Raw genomic sequence first — 25,328 nt, forward strand, 5'->3', positions numbered from 1 at the left:
TTTCTTTAGTTCCACATTTTAAGTAATGGGTTTTATTCTACAGTTGCTCCTTCTTTTTACCCTCAAACCCACATTTCAGTGTGTCTGCACTCTGCAACCTTGTAAGCAAGTAGAACACGCTAAAAATGTTTGTTCATTTTAAAAGAAGCTTCTAGTTTGCCATAACTGTATGCTACACATTCATGAGCTGCATAAATGTGTATTCTGATCTGAAATCTTAACTCTCAGCAGAAAATTGCTTTAAAAATACTTAACTTGGACAGAAACTGATGAGTCTTGAGGACAGATAAGATCTGTTCCTGTGAACAATGCCCTTTTACTCATAGGAATTTTGGCCTAAAAACATTCCAGTATCTTGGAAGTCTTGTGTGTGTTGTGACATCTGCATCTTTCATCTGTTTTATATTTTCAAAGGTTCCTGCTTCACATTGGCAAAAGGAGCCATTTTAACAAACCTTTTGAAACCAGACTGGCATGAAAGTCAAAGAGAACTAGGTAAGCCAGGTCTTGGCTCATGTTTAATAGTTTTAAGATCAGAAGGAACTTGGCCTTTACAAACCTCATTTCAGAATGATTCATTATTTTTCTTCCTGCTTCTGCAAATAGCTAATGTCAATCAGTCAAAAGCACACCTAAATGAAAAATATATCTGTCAAAAGAGAGACTGAATATTATGATTTTGTCTATTTGTCTTTGAGTACTACTGTTGATGCAGGAGTCTTTCTCCAAATATTCTTCTGAAATGAAACTTTTATCTTTTCTTGTCTTTTTGGACAGCCAATGCTATTTTTTCCATTGAACAGAAACAGGGTAAACCAAGACTGTACTGAAAGTTCCTTACAGTTGGGTGTCAGCTGTTGGAAAGAATTCATGGGAATATATTCTGGTTTTTTGAGGGGCATTTCATGGGCCATAAAGGTTATTATTTCTGACTAAAAGAGGGAAAGAGAGATTTAGTGAAGGAAAGAATGGGAAAAGGTACATGTTAAGACCATCAGAGTAGAAGTCATAGTACCGTCAAATAAGGGAGTTGGTAATTTTGAGAGATTTTTTGAGAGAGATTCCAAGAAGAGCTTCAGCTAATTTATTTTGAGAGGAACCCATAGCAAAATCCCTGATGCTTTTGTACCCAATCATTTCCTGAAAGAAAGATTTTCATAGTACAAATTTTCAAGAAAGGTTTTCAATCATTTACCCATAGCTGTTACACTTGCAGGCTATCTTTGTGCCCAAACATTGTCTGTACAATCTTTAGATGAACAAGAAAGCATCACTCAGAGATAAATTGGAGAAAATTGTTTTTCCATTAACTGATAATGTTGAACTGACAATTTTGATGGCTAAAGGATAAAACTAGGAATGAAAACAAGTGCTTTGTGCTATAGCAAAGAGCAAGTGAAAAGAAAGTGTCACTCTTCATTTGTTGAAAATCACCCATTTGTAACCAGACTGGATTTGCAAACACCAAGGATGTCAGTAGCTGAAGATTGAACACTTCTATGCTTTACCATCAGACCATATTTTCATTGATGGAGTCGGATCAGAGTAAAAGAATGACAGCAAGGACTAATGTAAGATAAAAAAGCTTTTTGAAGCTGCTCAGAGGTTTTAAGTCTTCAAAATAATCCTGCTAGGAGTGAGTGTGCAGAAAGCTGGCCAACAGTAGAATTCATTCTAAAATTCTGCCAGTGTGCAAAACAGAAAGAATGTGACTTTGTTGTGTCTTCCCATAACACCTCCAGCAAAGATTATCTGCCCCTTTCTAGGTCAGAGAGCCTCTTCATTATTTAAAATACTATCAACATTTTAGCCTTTCATAATAAAGTATCCCTCATGTGGTGCCTGGCATTATTTTTTCTGAGTTTGAATGAAAATATGACAGCTGTATTAAATGACGAATGGCATAATATTTTGTCATTACCATACATCACAAGACTTTATTTTATGGCGTTCTATTTCATCAATTAAAGAAAACATTTGAAAGTAATCACAGGAAGATACTAAAGTTTGCATATTTGGATACAAATATGGGAGGGAGAGCAATTTCAAATGGTAAATATTAAGAGTATGAAAAAACATTTATATGCTTTCACAATTTAATTTTGTCATATATTTCAGTTCTGTTTTGGAGCACACTATGTGCAAGCAAAAACAATGAGCTCACTGTTTGTATCTTATGGTTATACATTAATACAATGAAAAATTATTGTTTCCTTCACTTTAAATTACAGTTCTCTGACAACTAGTAATTTTGTCCTGTCAGGTTTTCCCAATAGTACCTCTCTTTGCTACTCTATTAACATAAATTTTTTGACTGAGGTTTCCTCCCATTACTACCTGACTACTGACTAAGCTCAATCAGAAAGTGTCAAACATAATCCAACATTATTACCTACAAACAAATTGACTAGCACCACTTTCTATAAGACTCTTATTTGGAATTTATCAAGGCTGTTCTTGTCCATCAGACTCAGAAAAACAATATTCCTGTTCTCATTTATATTCTATATGCACTGTGGAGTTTGGCATCATAAATGAAAACTTCTCAAAGCATATTTAAATCAAAGGTAGCTTTCTACCATTGCTGTAGTTAAATTCCACTCATTCCTTATTTTTTCTTGACAGCCTAGGAATGCTGAGAAATTACATTACTTTTCTTCAAACTATTAAAATGCAATTTGCCAGATATCATGTTTTATAATACCCAATGCAATCTGTATTATTTCATTGTCAGGAAAGAAGGCATTTAAAGCACAGACTTTCAAACAACCAAGTCCAATGGGCCAAAGGGGAAAGAGAATTAAGTAGAAAGGGAACATAATTTGATATCTGAAATATTGACTGTGCATAAAAAGGTGGATAACTCTTGTCACATTCTCTGTGTTCCACTTGATTTCCAGCAGCCTGAGTTTTATGCTATAAAAAAAAAAAGGAGAAAACCAATATTTTCAGATTATGAATATTTCTGAAGTATTTCAAACAAGTCAGACAGAAAATGAAACATAAGGTGAAAAATATACTGGAAATGAGATGTGATTGGAGAGAAGTATTTTTCACAGGGAAGAATTATAAGCTTTAGGGAAGGGAGAAAGTTTGCTCATGAAAGTCCTGTATTTGAGGGAGTCTACAGGATTAATTAATATCTGTTGATCACGTAGTCACAAAAGCATTGATGTTGGAAGTGACTTCTGGAGGTCAGCTGATCCAACCCCCTATTCAAGCAGGACTTCCAAGACTATGTTGAGTCAGATGGCTTTGGAGTATCTCCAAAGAGGGAGGTGATAATTGCTCCATTTCCTCTGGTCCTGTCTCTGGGCACCACTGTAAAGAGCCTGGCTGCTTCTTCTTATCAACCTTCGTTTATGTGTTTATATACATGTATTTACATATATTTATAAGAACTCACCTTTGATGTCAGATAACACTCACTGTATCACTCATCCTATTTTCCTGTAAAGCAGGCAGCAAAGAAAGTAACCATCTTTACGATAAGTATTTAACAAGATAAATAAAAGAGTTTTTGGGAAAGGATCCATAAAAATACCGAAGCAAATGTTTTGGAATAGCTACTGAAGAAAGTTCAATGCAAACACAAAAGCAAAATGTAAGAAATTGGGGACAAATGATAGATATTTGGAAAGAATGGTAAGTGGTTCACAGTAAATAATTAGCAGCAGTCAGACTACAATCAGAAAATGGCAGGAACACAGAATAATTGTTAAAAACAAAGCAGGAGCTAATTTCTGGTGTCTAATATTGTAAATCAATTGCTTAAACAAAGAAAAGTGTTCAAATTAAATAGCAGTTGCTTAATTGCAATGATATAAAAAGATGATTTTTGGCAAAAAATCAAAGCAGATGGAAAATGAGAGTAGTAAAGGTAAACTGATAAATCCAGGTTATAGTAAACTTGATCAGGTAAAGTGGGGTAGCAGGGAGAGAGATGACTATGCAAGTTCAGCAAACAGAATGAATAAGGTATCTATGTGAATAAATGTGGATCTAAAGTAGTCAAAGCTGTAGTTTTAGAAATGCTTTTTTCTGTACGTTTTTCTAGTGGAGATGCTGATCTAAAATAAATTTAAGTCTATACATATTTAATATTAATTTTTGTAGGGCTACAGATCTACAGATTAGATTGAAAATTACTATTCTGAGGAAGGACTGGAAAGCTAAAATTGCAATTTTAAAATCATTAGTTTTAGTTTCATTTTAGTAAATGAAAAAATGTTCAATGCTTGAGACGAAGCATAAACCAATGACAAGAGTAGACATAGAAAGTAAAAGCAGTTTCTGGTAAAGTAAAAGCTGAAGAAATAAATGTGCAATAAATCAAAACTAGAGACAAACAAATGCAAAGGGAAATCAAACTAAGCCTAATGTCATAAAGCCTATTCTCATAGAAACAGTTTTTACAATTCTCTGCCCTTGTTCAAATAACCCATTGGACATCAGCCATGCAAGCATGCTAGCCTATTTCAATGATGTGTCCAATTCCAACTCATTTTCTGTCCACAGGTATCAGTGGAGACAAATTAGTCAGCTGTGAGTATTCCTTGATTTCCACTGTAGGCTGGGTCTAAGTAGAAGGATAGAGAAAAAGAAAGATGTTTGAAGCAATTGAAGAATTCTAGGTGGTGGATTCTCAAACTCTAAGTTTCTGTATTTTCTTCTTTAAACTTCCTGTGTCACAACCTTTCATAAAATACTCAAGGTTTTGTTTTTAATATTTAGGTTAAGGATCAGTCCATGAAATGGATGAAGAAGAAACAGAATGGTAAGATAAAACCACTGAGAAAATGTTACTTGGAGAGGTGATATTTTCTACCTAATAAAATTAAAGTTAGGTATCTGGTTTTGGGTTACTTGGGGAAAGAAATTATTGACTTTAACTAAAGAGTAACAGATAATCAAGGCACCACATGCCAGCTTGCTTAAACTTTATTTTTGAATTTGGGAATCCTTTTCTGAACAGTGTAATACTTGGCTCTTAAAAGAACTAAGTATTTTGCTGTACCTTTTTTGAAGATTTAAGTGTATACTGAATGCTGCAGAAATAGACAGTTCAAATTCTAGCAGTTCATGGAGGTTATGTTCTGAAAGACACATTTGAAACTTTACTATTGACTCTATCTACTGTAAAGAAATATACATAGTTATATATTATATGTCTCTATTTTAATACATATGTCTATATATTAAAATGGTATAAACCAAAGAAAGTGTACCCATAACTCTGAAGTGAGCTGTGGTCACCATGTTTATCACTGACAAGAGCAACACATCTCACCCATGCAGCGTGAGATGCACACCTCACACAGGGGCAGACTGGACACTGAATAATGTAAAACAGATTTTTACAGATTTTACAAACTTATAACAGGGAAAAATCTTTTATTTTATTTGTTCTTTCTGCTACAGATGTTCAGAATAGTTTGTATGTGTCTAATTTAATAATATGAGAAGAAAGATATTCCACTGTACTCATCTTTCCCAATGGGAGAGGCATTGAAGAAACAAACATATGGCACACGTTAAGCACATTCCTTCAGATTTTATTTCGGAAGTGTTTTAATGAGATGAATATGACATAAAAACTTATGAAGTAGAATATGTTTGATGGAAGGATTAGTGTGTAGAAACCACAATTTATGCTTAACATGTTTTTAAAATTCCTTATGAGCTACAAGAAACACTGTTATTAAAAAATAATAATTTCAAACACATGAGGAATTGAAGAGACTAAAATATTAAGCAAATCTTGAGAGAAGGCATGTTTTACCATTCATTCTTAGCATTTTCAAAGTCTCTGTGATGATCACTTAGCCTTCCTTCTCACAAATTTTTTTTTTCCTGTCAAAACAATCGAAATATGGATAATGGAATGAAAAAAAAGTCTTTTAGAACACTGGTTTTAAAGCATACAGTAGACATTTCTGTAAGTTACAAGGATCTTCTAGGATACTGTCTTGAGTGGGCCTAAAAAAGGGTGGCATGCCCAGAGGAAAATTTTGATATTTCAGATTCAGGGTTTGGCTAAGCATTGCTGGGGAAGGCCCCTTGGAGTCTTAGAAACTTGTGCCCAATACAACAATCACTATAGGCTGGACTAACTCCAGGGCTGATGGAAACTGAAAGTATTTGTCATAGTGTATTGCTGCAGAGTCAAATGCCCTGTATAATGGGTATGTGTTACAGACATTACAACCTTGCTCCTTTAGAATCCTGCAGCAGCATAATACAAATGTCTAAAGGTAAATCTGATTCCCAAGGGAAAAAAAAAAAAAAAGGTAATGAATTTCCATAAGATAAACCAACCAAATTTAACCAATATTTAATTGCCCTTCTTTGGTTCTTGTGATTTTAAATGTCCCCTTAGAAGATTCTAAAATGTGCACCTTTTAAGAAAGACAAGCAAGCAGATTAAAATAGTAATTTTGTGCATGCTGTCATGAATCTTTTTAAATTATCTGGTCCAATTTTCTGTGTATAGCTCCCATAAATGGGAGAAAGTTTTCTGGAAAAATTAGGATTTTTGCTTTATATTTCTAATCTGCAAGTGGCTCAGCTTCTTCCCATGGAAGTAAAAAGCAACCAAACAAAACCCAGCTCCCCCTCAAAAAAAGAAACAAAAAAAATCTCCACAAGAAAGAAAAAACTTCAGAAGGGTACAGATATTGTGAGCTAGTTAAAATTTAGGTCTCATAATTTTGTGTCTGCATCTGTATGACTGCACCAACACAAGGAGTGTGCTCAGATAAAATGCTGGAGTAGTCACTGCTAAATGTGAGGTCTTTGGTCCTTTCCACTCTTAGGAGGAAGTCTCCCTTTCTTGTCTGTAAAATGTAAGATATGTGAGAGGGAAATGCCCTTTTATGCAGTCATCCAGTGGAGCAGAAGAGACTGAAATACCTTTTACTTTCTTTTTGCTGGACAGTGACCTAAGGCTGCACCACAGACTCTTTTGGGAACAAACCTGAATCCTAAAGGTACAGACAAAGCTAGGACAGAATTTCTTTTGTTTGGTAGAGGTGAGTCAATAGAGTTTTAAGGAGACAAAGGCAGCACAAAAGTCAGCAGACAAATAATTGAGCTAGAACATAATTTACCTGAGGATAGTCTTACAGGGATGGTAAAAGCCCACCCTCACAGCAAGAATTGTGAACACATTGGGCCATATTGTTGCTATGGTGGCAACTCTGAGTAAAGCTGATAATTGTTCAGGATTTTATCATTTTATCAGAAGAGAAACATGGATGTTGTTGCCAAAAGCTGAGATGTTCAAGAAATTTAGGTGCCTCAAGAGCCAGATGGGTCTGGCTACAAAAGACTCTGAAGACTTACACCCTGAGCATTTAAATTGTCATTAGAATGTCACCTTAGACATCTGAATTCCAGTCTGGATATGGACCTACACCCATAGTACTGCTTGGCCAATCAGTCTCTCTCAAATACAGCAGTGCAAACAGGGTTACATGAAAGGCATCCTGATGCAAGTTCCAGCCTCCCACAGAAGTAAGATACTACTATTCAGCTATTTTGCAGTACCTCACAGCTCTAAAAGACAGATATTGGATGCAATAACTGCAGACATGTTTGCCTTTCTACTGGCTATGACACAATGGACATAGAAGGAAAGAATATCTGTGATTTATTTGAGAAGCCAGTTGCCATCATTCTAGAGTTCTCTGATTAACACAGTGGTCTTACACTGTGGTCATACACTGAAGATTTCTAACAAAATTGGTGTTGCTACCATACCACAACACAGTAAAAAATGCTGGATTTATACATAAGAAGACAAGAAAAAATTATTAATTGCAGGATCACCAGTATATTTCTAACAGGAATAAAAGCCAGATTTTGAAGTAAAAATAATTGAAGTCGTGGAGGTAAACCAAAAATGGAAATAGACTTTTTGCCAAAGCTACAATATACCACATAGCCCAAGATGTTCTTATCTTACTATAACTGATTTTCCAGACTAAGAAAAACAAATTTAAATTAAATGACAATACTGGAACCAAACAAGTAGATAAATGTCCATTATTAAATTATACCCAGAAACTGGATGACATTTTCTTTTGCTAAGTTCAGGACTGAAATTTTTATTTAGGACTTTAAATTTCTCCTTGTTTTTCCTGTAGTGATCCTCAAATATTTCTTACACAGCTATTTCAATTAGTAAACCTAATTGAAAAATAAGAATGTGAGCATCAAGTAGAATTTCAGAATCTCCTTTATCACTTGAAGAAAAAATTGGGCAGTTTAAATTAGGAAACTTAATGTTGTAGCCTTCAATTTTCTGTGAGCTTTGAACACCATAAATAATTAAGACACCTGATGACCAAGTGGTAGCATTCAATTATTAAGTGAAAATGTAATTTTACAGATGGATCCCTCAGTTCATCAAAATATATTGAATAAATGTAGTATTCTACAAGCAATGGTAAAATTCCCATATGTTCTTGTAGTCTCATTAGTGAATTATTAAGCTGCAGGGATAGAATTTAACAGCTAACATAGATTCTACAGCTCATGTGCTACCCAGTGTTTTTTGAGGAACCAGGAGAGAGAGAAGAGGAAAAACTGGTTTTAGGTGCTTCTTGGAAATTCTTGCAAACTTAGTTTCTAAGTTCAGTCTTAAAATTATAGAGATCTATCATTCACAGTTATTTCTAGGGTGGTAGACCCTTTCACACTTCCTCAGTCTTAGACATATCAAAGATGAAAATATAAAGAGATCATGAAGGTGATTAGACAAACATGCCAGCAGACAATATGTATTGGGAACAAATCACATCTCTCGGTACATAAACTCCACTAAACAAAAGGCTGTTATCTCATTTAAGCTGTTAGACCACTTTTTATTAATTGCTTTTTGCCTTCATCAAATACTAATGCGTTAAAGAAAAATGTTACCGAACTATTTTGGAAGTAATTAAAAGATATCAATATCTGTGCATTGTATTACTGATAAAAATCAGGCTCATCATTGCAGTGATGCTGTAAAGAAGGAATATTAAAATACCCATTTTGCAAGATTACAGAACTGTGGCATTATTAATGAGGAAGAGGCATGAATTTACAGAGCAAACAAATCATAGGCAGTCACAAAATGGACCTCTTCCTCACTTTGAATTGTAGATTATGTCACATTCAAGCACTTATTAAGTATCTGAGTCCCAGTCTGCATTCCCACTAAACAAACATACAGTCTGAGATTAATTGCTTGAGACAGAAGAAATATCCCCACTGAAATCAACAGGCAGAGATGCAACACTTGTTGTGTGACCAACATTAAAGTATAAGTACACTCTCTTGTTCCCTGTCAGTGAGTCTGTCAGGCATGCCCCAGAGGCACACGGAAGGCTCACTACTGTCACAGTACATAAAACAAGTCTGAGCGTCCATGTTTCCCACGTTTCCCACCTTTTACTGTTCCTTCCAGGACACTCCATTATTAATACCTTGTTGGAGGTCTGCAGGTCTGCCTCTCTGACAAGGTTGGGGTGGACAATACTTGGATTCTCAAGTGTCTTGTTGTGAGACTGCTTTAGAACTGCAATAGGATTTCTAGGCTATTCCAGCTGTTATCGTGCATTAGATTTCCAATAGATGCTTCTGATGGATGTCCTCCCAGGCACAGTCCATGAACTCTTGCTGCAGCACCACAATCAGTAACCAGCCTGAAGGATTTAGAGAAGCCACAATTGAGACTAGTGTTGTGAGTCACTCACTACACATCTACCGACATTATCATTATATGGACAAAAATAAACAGCTTGAATTCTGTGTTATTATACTATTACGAAATTTAATATTAATTACACTTGTCAGGTTAAGAAGTCATCCCCAGTATGCTCCTTGGGGCAATGAAGTTAAAAACAACATTCAAACAATCTGCAAATTTTTACTTACTGTTGCAAAATAAATCACTGTGACAAAGTAATAAAAGCTCTGTCTTACCTTGGAGAGAGAAGTAAGAAGTCTCAACAGAGAAAGGTTTTGTTGTCTGATTGGTAGATTTTTTTCTCTTGCCCTTCAGTACAGAGGCTTTATTTATTTGAACCACACCTAATCACACGTGTAACTGGTAATTTTATCCTGACCTTCATTCTTCTAGGAGCATCTTTCCTGTCTTCCATTTGGTTCCAGTAAATTACTAGTGTCCTGTGTATTTTAGAAGAACTGAATCCATGCAGCAAGAAAACATAAACTGTCATGGCACAGCAAAATATAGAGTCCAATACAAACATGTATCAAAACATGAAAGCTCTGACAAAGAATTTTAGATCATAAGGCTTAGCTCATTAATTGTTTATTCAGGCTAGGAGGCCATTCTGCAATTTTCAGATTGACAGATAAATAAACAGAATAGCATCTGATACATTTTTAGTGCAGAAAGAATTGAAACATTCTGATCTTGTTTTCATTTTTCATCATATTGTTCATCATTTGTTGTTGCCAGAATTGTTGTTGATTGTAATGACCCTAACTAGTATTGCAAAAAAAATGCAGTGTCTCTCAAAAAGAACTTTCATCCTATATAGCTATCTTAATTACTAGATTGAGCTTCAAATGCTAGATGTTAAGTAAGTTTTCCCAAATATGTTTAAATCATCAGTTGTTTAAATCATCAGATGAGCAGGTTCTTTTCTTTCCCCCTGCTTCCAAGTAACTTCCTTCCTCCACAAACCTCTCCATAAGAATCACAGGGATTGTAGCCCTGAAAAAAAATACTGTTGTCTTTTGAAACAAAGAAGTTTCTGGTGAGAATAAAAGTGGAAGTTAACAAAGAGAAGAATTAACATTATAGACACATGTATGGATATCATCTCTTCCCAATGGAAAAGAGTCAACAATATATCTGTAAAGCAAAGTTCTCCTTCTTAAACCCATTAGAGTTCTCTGAAGGGATTAAAAGCAAGTGGATAAAATCCAGTTGCTTTAAAGTAAACTAAGCAGTTCAATGGTGTGTAAGCCAGGAGATAAGGCCCTTACTTGCATATAAGTCAGGAAATACACAATGTGAGGGACCAGCCTGTTCTTGCAAGGAAGAAAAGAACAACAGTTTTGGGATCTGTGCTCTTCCTCATATTTATAAACAAGCTGAAAAAGAATACAAGGTAAGATGTGGCTAAATAAATTTTTAATACTAAATTATTTGGAGCAGCAAAAAAGAGGCCTTCAGAGAATAAATGACATAATGATAATGGTAATGATAATAATTTGTATTGATGACATGATAATAATGACATGATGATAATTTGTATTTGAATTTCACTGTAGATAAGCTTCAAATAATACAGAGAAACTAGTGTAATCTTATATTTAAAATTATTATGATATTTGAATTGCTGTTATCAGTCAAGACAATAAGAATCTTACAATTAAATTGTTTATTCAGTAGCCCTATGTTTTTTTCTATATTTCTTCCCACATATTTTTGAATGGTGCCTATGAGTGACATAGTTCACCAAGAGCTTGAATACTGATTCTTTCATCTCCACAAGGATATTAACAAAGTTCAGAAAAGGACGATAAATTACACAGATACAGAATGAAGAGCAGGTCAGCTAAGTAGAACTGATCAATTTGGACAGGAGGTAGCTGAAGACAAATATGACACATGTCAACAAAACCAGCAGTGCCCCACAGCAGTTGGGTTCCAATTCAAGATACAGCAAGCATAAAATAAAAACAGTATGAGACACTTTAAAACAAGCATAAAGTTTTTGCCGCAGTAGTTGTCGACACAGGATGTTGTAGGTGCTATAGTTTTCCTTAGATTCCAAGAGATGGTTTAACAAGTCCAGAGGAGAGCAATGTGTCTGGTGGTGTTAAACAGAAAATAGTTTCTCTTGGAAAAATACTTTAGAATGATATTAGGGTTAAATACATAATATATAGCTCCCCTATTCCTTAGCAATGTCCTTTGGCAGTTGTTGAAGGCAAGGAATAGATCTTGGTGTGCCATTTTTGGTAAAAAAACTAGTGTGTTGCTTACAACAAGTGTTTCCACCAGTGCCAGATCTGTAGTCAAATGTCCAGTCAACCTGGAAGAGGCTTCCATACCTTCAGCTGTTGTGGATTGAAGGAATGGTGATAATTTTTTCAAATTGATAATTATTTCTGCACACCAGATGAACTTAACAGATCTCCATCTAATTCACCTAGTAACCTAGTATAATCCTGAATTTCATTCTAGAATTCATATATCCCTAGGAGCTGGCTGGTTCATGAATCACCAAGAAGTACATTGTCACACCGAGCAATGAGCACCCATTCCCTGCATTTTCACAGACTTCTAACAGGCTGCAAATTTTGGATTTGCATATGTGTGTGACTTGAATCACTGTGAAAAAATTAATGCAATTAATTGTTGCAATTAATGTAGTGAATGTAAAGAGGAGTGTGTCTTCAAAGACCAAGTACTCAACCTGGGAAACATTATGTTCAATAGTTTAAAACCTCTCATTTTCTACAAACACTTTTGAGTTTAAAGTTTTTTCTTTCCCAAATGTCTAGCTTGTTTGGTATAATGAAAGAAATAGTTTCAACCTACTAAGTCTTATCCAAATATGTAATGATATGATGATAGTTATATGTGTGTACTCCAAGCCAGATATTTTATCATTGAATTTCAAATATTTTCCTTTAATGACCTTTGCTTTATTTCAGAAAATACATAATGCTATTAATACAGTTTCCTACCTCAAAAAGGTGCAGTGTAAAAAGTCTGCTTTTTAAAAAGAAATAATCTGATATGAATACTGATGATTATTAAAGCTAGAATAAAGGCATTTTGTTCCTAAAGACCCTATGGGGGGAAAAAAAAGCATATTCTATAAAACAATATCATAAGAAATATCATTGAGTTCCAGTATTCTTTACTAGGCATTAGTAGTGAACAGTACAAAAATGTTTTCCATTTGGTTGTATCAGGCTTGATGAATAGATGAGGTAGTAAACTGTTTGAATGGAAAGAGGGGTTTTTTTTCCCCCATAGACCTGCTCTTCTGCATGGCTGTACCTGAGAATAGCACATCAGAAAACAGTCATAAGTTCGACAATCTAGACTGAAATGTTGAGTATTTTCAGATCAGGATATAATTATTTAGAAACTATTCAAGAATTTAGTATCTACGCTGAAGAAGTCAGGAAGAGAAACTTGGTTTAAGACTGTAAGAAAGAAAAGATTAGATCTTTTCTTTGATCACTCTTTTTTGGGATCTTTATTTAAACAAGTACATCAAGTAAAAGAAAATTTACATACTACACCTCCATCCTTCTAAATTAAAAATTAGTTCACAAAATCTTTTTAAACACAAATAAATCAAAAAACACCAAAAACCAAAACCAAAACCAAACCAAACAAACAAAAAACCAAAAGAAACAAAAAAAAAATCAAAACAAAACAAAAAAAAATCAAAACAAAACAAAAAAACAACTGCAGACACAAACAGTTCTGAAAAAAATTGAAAAATCATTTTCCAACAGTTCATGGTTTACATACCAGTGAGACAAAAAGGCAATCATTTTTGTTCTGAGAGAAAGAGTGAGTAAGAAAAGTAAGTTTAATATATATAGGAAAACTGCTATGAAATATCTATATTCCTTCTTATTGTAGCTGGAAAATCCAGCTAGTTGATTTAGAATATGCAGAGATTAAAAATTACTACTCTCCCTAAAAACTAGAGTCACTGGAAATAGCAGAAGGCATCTGGGACATTTCATAAATTTTTTGTTCAGCAGTTATCTTCAGCTTAATGTATAAAGACATTGTCAAAGACTGTGAGCCAAAATATGACTTATTTCTGTTCTGCTTCCAATCAAATAGATGTTTGGTTCCTTTTTCTCTTTTCTTGTTTCACACTGACGCTTCTCATTAGGTGTTAGCCTTGATCTATGTATGTCATCTGGTGTACATGCTCTGACATGTAGACGAGGAACTCCACTGTAATTTACCATGGTTAGTCATAATGTAGAACACAACAACTGGAAATAGCTTCCATTTGGCAAGGCACATTCTTCAGCAGTTAAAGCATTTGGGAATTGTTACCAGAAATGCTGATACCATTCCTCCAGAAAAATAACTTCCGTTATCTATGTAATAATTTGGCTTGTATTTAAATTCTTCTATATGTTGAAGGTGACATACTATCATGACATGTTCTGCCTTTTTTTCTTTTTAAGAGCTAAGCTATTTTTTGTTCTAATTCTGGGTTATATATTTATTGCTTTACAGGACATGGAGATGCTGTGTAAGAGCCTGCACAGATCTGAACAGTCAAGAGATAAGCCACATTAAAATATGGAATTCCTCCTCTGTACTTCAGTAGAAAAAATGACTGCAAACATTGTAATGTAATAGTTTTATTTTTCCTGTATTGTCTATTATTTATTCTTTTTTTTGGGGGGGGGGTGTCTTTTCAGAAGTTTTTGGGGTTTTTTTTAATAGTATAGTCTCAGAAGAGCGAGGGAATGGAGTTTGCCAGCTGGGATGTAATCCTTTCATCTTTGAAACCTGCTTCAAAAGTGTAGTTTAATTCAGACATCTACTGATCAACAAGCCACTGCTTAACAAAAGAGTTAAAATACCAAATCTTAGTTTGCTTTTCTTTTCTATAAACAATGAAAGTGGAGGAAGGAAACAGGTTAATCAAAAGAACATTTCCAAAGCATGCGAGGGAAATATTGCTCTAAAGATACACCACCTTTAGCATATTTATCTTCTGATTTGAAAATCAGCACTGAACCTGATATTTTATCAGACATTGGGTCTTGGAGGATGAGAGCAAGAAAACTGCAGCTCCTGAGTTTAGGTAAAACATCAAGGTTGCTTCAAGACAAGAGAAGAAATGAGAAAGACTGAAGGCCTTGATCATGACCATCAGACATCTGCAAATCAGATCGGCCAGGAGCTTTAATTGTGAGGTTATTGATCAGTAGCTACTCAGAAAGAATGGAGTCATGAATGTAAAACCATAGTCCTGTTGGCCATACCTCTACAGAGAGTGCATTTCAAGTGGTTCATGTCAAATTGTGATTGAAGAGAGAGAGTTAACAGGTTGGTTTTTTTTTTCACTTTGCTATCAGTTCACAAGGCAAGATATAAATCAAATTTAATATCTTCAGTGTACTTAAAAAGACAAGGTGGCTGTTGATCCTCTAGTTCTGAAATTTCTCTGTGCTATATGTCTGTACATGCCTACAATTGTAAGAAGAGGAAAGGGGAATCTCCAATCTAGCTTATCTTCCTTTAGGTTTCAAAATCTCTGAAGTTCAAATGTGCCTGGATCATGTTCTAGTTTTGATTTATGACTGTGTAGGTGGGAAGGTACAGCTGCTCTGAAATTCCATTGATGATTCTGGCTTAAATTTATGCTTTCTGAAATAAACGGATTTTGAATCAGGCCAATTTCTAACCGGTGATTTTCAACAGCTGTGAAAATAGAACAACTTTAAGACAATAAGAGACAGATGACGAGGAGGACTCAGGGCTGCCTTGTAGCTATGTCCAAACTGAAATGAGAATAGCCGAATATCAACAAATACCAGTCAAATATCACTGTCCAGTGGAAAAGAAGATTGGCCTCATTTTGATGAAGGGATAGGAGTACCCTGAAGCCAAGCATATAGATAGATAGCTGGGCTATGAAAACACAGAGATTTTATCACTTATTTTAATGTTTTCTAATTCTGCACAGGTTGAGTAATTTCTCTGCAAGACAATACATGCCATGGGAATTTAAGTACAAGTTACAGAGTAGAGGGTTATTCAGGCTCAGGAAAGAGAAAATATTTGCTCCCCATCTTATACATTCCCTTATTTTTCAACATGTTTTGTTATTCCTACCAAAGAAACCCACCCCAGACCCTTCTTTGATATCACAATTCAGTAACCTTTATATTCATATGTAAACATTAAGGCATTTCCTAATTCCTCATTCAAGGACTGCAGTATTTGAATTCTGCAGGTGTCAGGAAAGACATTCTTTTCCTCTGGTTTTAACATACCAGTTGAACAGTGGGATTTTTCCCTAGTTTCCTCTGAACACTGACCTCCAACTATGTGACAAGAATGCATCCTCTCAGCCACAGGACTCACAGTGTTGGTTGTGGAGCAGCCATGTCTCTTGATGCTCAAGTTACCCACAGACCTGGTTTTTTTTTTCAGATACTTGGGATACAGAATTAGGATGGCAGAAAACATAGCAAAGGTCATGCCAGCCTAGGCTCTGGGACAGGATCTCTCATCACAAGATCAACAGCAAAGCCAGGTGCTGCAGCATCCCAGTTCTCAGCTCTTTTATCCATCTTGACTTCACCAGGGAGCTGATGTGGCACAATGAGTGCACACACTTGAACAGCAACTTTTGTTTCAGCATTTGTACCCTTAGTGCATGCACCTGAAGATTAAAGCAGAATATTGCACATGGTGAGCTGTTAACCTGAGGGAAAGGACAGATTTTTCCTCTTGAGCTGAAAAAGGCAACCCTGAGTCACCTAGCAAATTTGAGATCAAGTTCCTGATCACTTGGATACACTGATAGTGCTTGAAAGCTATTGCTGGACAGAAGTTATGCCACAGCTCTAGGAGAGGCAGAAAAGTCAGCCTTGGAGGATATTCTGTCTGCCATATGAGCCATCACTTACAGGTCTGTAGTTCAAGGGGATTTAGCAAGTGATGGCTAGTCTTCTCACAGTCACTTGAAGTGAACAGGAAATTTCTGTGGTTTCAATAGTGACTGCTGTGTGGTGTGAATGGCTGGGTATTTCAAAACATTTTCATTGTGAAATACAAGCCCCTCAGGTCTTCAAAAATTTTGTTTATAGGATTAAACCATAGAAACATAAAATATGCTGAGTTGGAAGGGACCCATGAGGATCATGGAGTCCAACTCCTGGCCCTACACAGGAGTGTCAAAAGTGTCACACCATGTGCCTGAGAGCTTTTTCCAATTCTTTCCAATTTCCCTTTCTTGAACTCTGTCAGGCTTGGTGCTGTGACCACTTCCTTGGGGAACCTGTTCCAGTGCCCAACCACCCTCTGTTTGAAGAATCTATTTTTAATATCCAACCTAAACCTCCCATGACTTGTTTTTTTCAAGTCCTGTCACTGGAGACAAGAGTGAAGACATCAGTGTGTGCCCCTCCTCTTCCTCCACAAGGAAGTTGTAGACTGTGATGAGGTCTCCTCTCAGACTCCTCCGGGATGAACAGACCAACTGACTTCAGCACTCTTAAGGTCTTAACCTCTTCCCCTTAAGGTCTTTCACCATCCTTGTGGCCCTCCTTTGGACACTCTCTAACAGTTTAATGGCTTTTTTATATTGTGGCACCAAAACTGCATACAGGACTCAAGGTGAGGCTGCCCCAGTGCAGAGCAGAGGACTCAAGGTGAGGCTGCCCCAGTGCAGAGCAGAGCAGAACAATTCCGTCCCTTGCCCAGCTGGTGATGCTGTGCCTGATGCACCCCAGGACAGGGTTGGCCCTCCTGGCTGCCAGGACACTGCTGGCTCGTGTTCAACTTGACATTGACCAGGACTTCCAGGTTGTTTTCTGTGGCACTGCTTTCCAACATCTCATTTCCCAGTCTCTCTGTACATTCAGGGTTGCCCTACCCCAGGTGCAGAACCCAACATTTTTCTGTGTTGAACTTCATAGGCTTCATAGGGTTGGTGATTGCCAATCTCTGATTTGTCAAGATCTCTCTTCAGGACCTCTCTGCTCTCAAGAGAGTCAACAGGTCCTCCTAATTGAAGCATCCCTGGCAAATTTATTTCGTATTTGTTTGAGTCCTGTGTCCAGATCATTAAAGAAGATTTTGAAGAGCACAGAGCCAAGGATGTGGCCCTTCAGAACCCCACTAGTGACAGGTCATCAGTCTGTTATCACCCATTCACTGTAACCCTTTGTGCCCAGCCCATGAGCCAGTTGCTCACCCATTGGTTATCTGGCTGAGTGCTGACAATACACAAGAGCTCCAACTGTTAAAACTGTTTTTTATTCTTGGAATCAAGAACTAGAAGAAAGATGAATGCAACAGTTTTGCTCATCTCTGATTTTACCAATTGGAATATTAATTCCCATGAGTAACTTGGAAATTTAAAAATACCTTAGGTCAAAGTAGTATTTGCATCAGAACAATGGCAGTAACAATCACTGAAGATAAACACAGCATATGGATATATTTTTGATTAGATAGCCATTTTTAAAATATCTGAATATATATATCTACATATCTTTTGAATATCTAAATATACGTAATAAGTATTTCTATTACATCTTCTAAGAAAATATAACACTTTTTAGATAGAGACAACCAATTCTCATAATTTCTTGTTAAAAAAATGAAACAAAAGCACAAAAACATAATTCTTGCATCAGGTAAATCCCTCATAATCTTGGGAAACCCATTTCTGTCAGAATGCAGGAGTTTGCCAGTCTGAATTCTTGAATGAGATATTATTCTCTACAACAGAGTAGAGTTACTGTGCAGTAATTGAGTATCATTATATAAAACATGCTGAGATGCTCCAAGTTGTAATACCAGCTAAATGAACCAATTTACATAACTTGCTAGTTTAATCTAAATGTCAAATATATTTTCATCATCTTTCTTCCAGTTGAGCTGTCTCTCTAACTTCTCTTTCCCCAGTGAAAGTCCATTATCCACTAAGAAGATTAGCTAAATACATTTTTTTGTCTGGTTTGAAAAAAAAGCTAATAAGGATACAACTAATCAAAGTGCACTTGCATAATGAAAGTGCATTTTGCTGTCTTTTATCTTGGGAAGTTTTATGGTAAGTTTTTTCTTTTGCTAGACATTTTCTTTACTGAGGTCTTTTTTTCTAAATTGGACTTAAGCACCAATAATTCAAGCAAAGCATGATGGTTGGTCTCCATGTCTTCCTTGTTTGGTTCTCTTCTCCATTATGGAAACTGCCTATTCTGGGCAGGCTGTAGAGGAATATCACACTCATTTCAGGTTTGCTGTGCTGGATGGAGAAGTGGAGTCAGAACCTGTGTTTCTCCCACTGTTCTGCACTCCTGTTATCATGCAGAAAACTAGAAAAACTGCAGGGTCCTGTTACCTAGTACTAGACTGTAAAATAGAAATATGTAGTTAGGAATTCCCTTTAATGCTCAAACTACTGTTTACATAATATACTGTGTATTTTGCTTCTCCATGTTTCCTAAATTAAAATTAATATTTAATTGTATCAAATATGTCCAAAGTGAAAGTCTCAACAAAGCTATCTCCATTAAATTGTAATACCCTTGATGCATTTTGTGATGAGAGCTGGAAAGGTCATGGCCTATCACTGCCTAGAGCATGATATACAGGCATCCCAAAAACTTGACATCCCAAGGGAAAATAAATTTGGATTATTGTGTTTCAGTGCTTATTCTGGATTTAAGTGTTACAGGATCTGGCTTTTTTATTTTGTGTTGTCAAAATTTGCCATTAGTGACTGGAAACATCAAGAAAATCTATGTAGTTGAGTGCACATCTCTTCTTTTGGTCACTGAGTCAGTATTCCCATGGAGTTCAGCTCAGCATATTCAGCTCAGTCTCCCATAACATTTACATTTCAGAGGATGACTCACAGAAAGATAATCTGGTAGGTGAGTCCTTTAGCTGTAATCATAAGAAATCTCCAGACTCACCAGAAAGACTTATGAATCAGATTATACTAGGAAGATCCACAGGCTCCAGCAAGTTCACAGCCCCAAGGCAGTAACTTTTTTTTCATCTGGTGTTTGAAGAAATAAGGAACTGATGGATATTTGCTCTTGCTGATCAGTCTCAGTGACAAACTTCAAGAAACAAATGCATTCCAATTACTAGTCATGTTCTTCATGCACTCCTAGAATGTCTGAAATCCAGAAAGGGGCGTAAGCACACTGTACATAGTAGAGAAAACCAATAACTTCTCTAGAATCCATATAAAAGTCACAATCAGACTTTAAATACCAAGACCAACAATTTTTTTTTTTTTCAGTTTTCAGTTAGTACTCAAATCTTTAAAAACATCAGCTGTACATACAATTTTAGCATGGTTGTCTGTCTTGCATTTGGAATTAAGTTGTAACTACAGGGAAAATTAATGACCTGTAAACTGCACAGGCATTTTTTCTGTTTTCTATCTATTGTTCTTATTGACCACTTTTGGAATTCATTACGGCTTTTTCCATATATTTTCATGCTCTTCAACCTATTCAATTCCCTTTGTGAGCGGCACCTTGATATTTGTACACAACCACCCCATGGCACAATAAGGTTTCTTCCAACACTTTTGGAAATAATATTGTAGCTCTAGAAATTTCTTAAACAACAACTAATTTACTTGGTAATATGAATCTTTTAAAAGAAATATTAGTTACTCCTTTCAGTCTAACACCGTGATTTAAATCTCATCTATTTCTTATTCTGAAGATTTATGTAACCTGGGTTGTACTGGAACAGCTTAATGGTCAGGTACTCATGTCCTAGGCTGTGAAGAGACAGTGCTAATGGTTGTTTCAGAAGGACTGGAAGTTCACAGGTATTCAAAAGCACATTTTCAACTCGTATATTCTTCTAACAGCAATTGCAGAGGACTGCTAGGATTCACATCTTTAAAATACATCAACTGAATCTATGGCGAATGTTATTTACAGGCATACAATTAAATTGAACAAGGATCACGGCTCTGATGTCAACTGGCAAGACTTCAACAAACCCAGCCAAGCTGATTGAGAGGTGACCAAAAAAACAGTATAGTTGGAAATGGAAACTATGTCACTGGAGAAGAAAAAGACTGAATGATAATTGTGTTTTCCATTAAGAGTGTCTTTGAACAGAACAGGTGGAATTCAAATTCTGGAAGAGAGAGCAATTTTTGGTACGCAGATCTATGTATCTTCCAAGGACTTCAGCTGTTATGAAATGTCACAGGATTGGAAAGAAACTATTACAGTGTGTTGCACTCACTGTGCTCCCCAGATCATTTACATTCTTGGAAAGAAAAACAATTTAGTTGTTCAGACAGAAACATGACAGAGTAAAGAATAAGAGCAACAGAATAAGTCAGATGGAAAAATGGGTATAAAATAAGTATGAATCCCAATTCTATTCTGTCTTAGTAGAAACTCTCTTAGGGGATATTGGATCATATTCATTCTATCAGTGTCAGCTTTACAGTTAAGATGGCTTCACCACTGGCATCAAATCATACTGTTCAAATATACTGTAGGGCTTTGTGGTCAATCTTGAAGAGATTTTCCTTAAAGCTGCTTCTGCAGTCAGGTTTGTTATCAGTGCACTGATTTCACAAAGTTGAGTGCTGTATTCCTGCAGACACATAGGCAATATTTCACCTCCTCTGTCCCAGAGGTATGATCCCCTTCTCACAGGTAGCAGGGCCAGGAGAAAACCAAATTCTGTGCATCTGACAGAATCTGAACCATGGTTCAGAAATTTTATTCACCTTCTTCTAGAATAAAATCTTGCATCACCCTGCAGCAGCAGCAACAGCAGCAGCAGCTGTTTCCAGAACATTTGCAAATCCAAGTTTGCAAATCTCCAAGCTTGTACATGGCTTTTTCTAGCTTGGCTGGTAAATTAAAGTAGGGGTTATTTTTACAAGCTAAAACCTTTGAAGTGCTATGAAAAAGAGGCCCATATCCAGTCATGTCTTCCAGTCTTCAACACATACTTGGCCTTCGCATCATGCGTACTCAACAGGGCACATCTCTTCATATCTTTCTCTGGAGATGTTATTCTAACTCACAGATTCCTTCCTTCTGACTGGTAGTTAATCATAAAATCACAGATTGATTTAATCTTAAATTAGATCATTTAGTTCCAAACCCCTGCCATAGGCAGGGACATTTTCCATTAGACCAAGTTGCTCAAAGCCCCATTCAACCTAACTTCAATTTTTATCAGCTTAAGGGCTTCACTTATCTTGCAGACACTCCTTCAAACTTCCATTGACATTTTCTGGTATTTCCAAATGGACATCTGGTTGGATACCTCTAAATACAAGTCACCTACTAGAAGGCTTGCTACAGGCTGAAGAATTTTCAGAATCCAAAATTTTAACATGTGTATCTGCATCGCATTTGGAATTAAATGGTAACTGCAGGGAAACAGAATGACCTGCAAACTGCACAGACATATTTTGTGTTTTCTATTTCTTGTCTTTACTGACAACTTTTGGAATGAATTAGGATTTTTTTCATATGCTATTGGACTTTTCAGCCTATTCAATTCCCTGTGTGAGCAGTACCTTGGTATGCATATTTAACTTCATCTTATGACACACAGCAAGATTTCTTCCAACACAATTGGAAATAAACCTGTTGGTCTAGAAATTCTGTAAGCAATGTCTGTCTTATGAATATGAATTTTATAAAAGAAATTCTAATTACTGCTTTCAGTCTAAGACTATAATCTAAATCTCATTTATTTCTTATTTTAAAGATTTATGTAATTTAGATTATATTGGAGCTGTTTAATAGTTGTGTCCTAGACTGTGAAGGCATAGTGGTAATGGTATTTCAAAAGGGCTGGAGGCTCACTGTTATGGGAAAGCACATTCACAAAAAGGTGGAAAGGACTTTAAATTGAGCTAATTATTCTAAATCCTATATTCTGCTAACAGCAACTGCAGATAATTGTTTTAGAGTAAGGTAGGACTTAAGGCAGCATGGTGTTAAGATGTTAGAAATGTAACAGCTGGCAGGTTTGGTTGGTAGTGCCTTGAGAATAACCTAATACAAGTTTAAGTAACCTTTTGTTTGGTTTGCCACTTCTTTCTTATTGCCACTTGGCAGTAAGCAATGAAGAGACATAATGAAAATCAGAAAGCAATGAAGAAATAAAACATGGCCAGCAAAATCCCCTCAAAAATCTCTATTTGTGATTCATGTCCACCACAATGGCTGAACTCTGTTGTCCTGGTTTACACAGGAATAGAGTTCATATTTTTTTCTGTAGCTGGTCCAGTGCTGAATTTTGGATTCAATATGAGATGCTGAATAGCACAGTGATGTTTCAGTCATTGCTGAGCAGTGCTTACCCTAAATCAAGGATTTTTCTGTTTCCCACACTCTGCCAATGAGGAGGTGCACAAGAAACTGAGATGGAGCATAGTCAATACAGCTGATCCAAATGGGAAAAATGGATATTCCATACAAGAAAATGTCATGCCCAGTATATAAACTGTGTGAGTTAGCTGGAAGAGGCAACTGATTTCAATTCAGGGATGAAATTTTGGCATCCCTGAGAGGGTGGTTAGCAATTGTGCTGTGCATCCCTTTTTTTTCAACCTTCAAGTTGTTTTTCTTTTTGATTGCCAGAAGTGAGCAAATGGCTGTGTGGTGCTTAGTTGCTTGCTGGGGTTAAACCATGACATATTTGAATTTCCAAAGGCAACTTGGCTATTTTATTTTATCTAGTTTGGAAAATTATTGCTTACTGTCTCCTGATACAAATGCTTTCCTGCAGAATGCCCTTCTGAAATAATTTATCTGAAATTTTGATTTGCTTTAATTGATAGAAAACTATAGCTACCTAAAATAATGTTGAATAAATTATTATCAGACAGCTAGAGGATTTGTTGATGACCCACAACTAAAAACAAAAAAAACAAGTCACGTTGTCAGTTTTCACATCTGAAGGCAACTGTCTAAAGATTGAACTTACATGAAGAGCTGGTCTTAGACAATTCAAATATGCCTGAGATGCTAATATACATTGGTATTTTGTTGATTCATCAAGCTGGTTTTGATCTTAAACTGTGACTTTCTCATTTTATACATAGGATGATGAGTTGACCAGTTTTTTAACTAGCCCATGGAATAGATTTATTTTCTGCAGTAGACTTTGTTGAGGATATTAAGATACTGAATTGTCATGGTAACAAGAAGCAAGTAGTGGCTGATGTGATAGAGACATGCTTGTATTAACCTTGGTATCAATATATACAAATGCATTAGATTTTGAATAGTTTTGGTTCCTTTTGTGAATAATACGAGGTAGTTTATGTTACATAGTAAATTTCCAGTCCATGCATTAAAATGGGTAGCAAATTTCAGAGGAACAAGTGGAGTTTTTTTCATGTGTGGAGAATAATGCAATTGTGTGTGAATAATATTATATTTTGACCAACTAGTATGGCAGACTTTGTCTGACATTGAATTAAAGTGTGTGACTTTAGAAAAAGGAGGCACAAGATTTCATAATCTCTACTTGGTGATACAATCATTTGCAGGTGTGTGAATGGATGCTTAGAGGTTACCAGGACAACCATCAAACCACAGCCAAAATGCAAAGAGTGGATTTATCTCATTACCTTGCTGAAAACACGGGGTAGCAGAGACACTCCGGGACATGGGCTCTGTTTGGCTTAGTTCATCCCAGCAAACAGAGACACACAGGAACATGGGGTCTGTTTGGCCTAGCTCATCCTAGGGGAGGGTCGTTGCTTGCTTCACTGGAACAAAAAGCTTCAGACATGTCTGAGAGCCTCTTATCTCTCTACAGGAATTCTTCTCAAAATAGGCAGAAGATGCACAACACTTGGCATAAGAAATGGTGTTTTCTCACGCTGACTTTTTTGGCATTCCCAGATACAAGGTCACTTTGAAGTTATTCCCTTGTCCTTGCCAAATCTTTTTGGCAAACTTGCAAAAGCAAATTTCTTTTTCTGATCATTGACATGGTTAATAACTTGTGTACCTGCTGGTTAAAGTCTTCTCTGCTTCTTTCTCTCCACTGCTTAAAAGCCAGAAAATATCTTCCTACCTTTTCTTTTCTGGATACAGAAAAATAAAGTCTGCTTTCAACAGTTGTTCAAGATGCTTTTCAAAGTAATGGTAGATAACACCCATGGCTGTGAAAATGGTAAATTCAGGGTGATAAACTTGTTAATTCAAGCCAGAACACATATGCAAGTTGTGCTAAACTTGGTGGTTTCTTTGCGTTTGATGTCATACCTGCTCAGAACATTTGTGTGGAGAGGAATCCTTTACCTGGTCCCCAAAACACTACTGTTTTGCTCATCTAAAGCCATCATCAAACACAGGAAATATGCTCTGCATTGATTTGTAAAGCAAACATTCATGTCTAAGGTAGAGAGGAAACAAATTAAAAATACATTAAAACTATAAACACTTTACAAAGAAGCTGTAAAAAAGAAAATTCCACACAACATATGTAACAAGATGTACATAGCTCTATGCTACTTTTCTGAGTTTAAAATCCTGCATGGGTCTAGGAGGAGCATTTTCTAGGAAAGTCTCTGCCCAAAATCTTTGCTTTGTTGCCC

General features: G+C 36.1%; 1 long non-coding RNA gene across 2 annotated transcripts in view; it reads left to right on the plus strand.

The window, feature by feature from the left end:
• Positions 1-24,940, plus strand: part of LOC139603593 (uncharacterized) — a 36,898-nt gene extending 11,958 nt beyond the window's left edge. The window contains exons 2-5 of one of the 2 annotated variants that reach the window (XR_011683757.1): positions 415-495; positions 4,735-4,777; positions 14,252-14,370; positions 20,674-24,940. This is a non-coding gene — a long non-coding RNA (uncharacterized lncRNA). Of the gene's footprint in view, positions 1-414; positions 496-4,734; positions 4,778-14,251; positions 15,425-20,673 lie in introns of those variants that run through there. The other variant, XR_011683754.1, reaches the window with a different exon arrangement.
• Positions 24,941-25,328: the final 388 nt, after the last annotated feature.

Source organism: Agelaius tricolor, unplaced genomic scaffold, assembly GCF_023055355.1.
Source record: "Agelaius tricolor isolate 1412-34295 unplaced genomic scaffold, bAgeTri1.0.p SCAF_2, whole genome shotgun sequence".
Classification (NCBI taxonomy): domain Eukaryota; kingdom Metazoa; phylum Chordata; class Aves; order Passeriformes; family Icteridae; genus Agelaius; species Agelaius tricolor.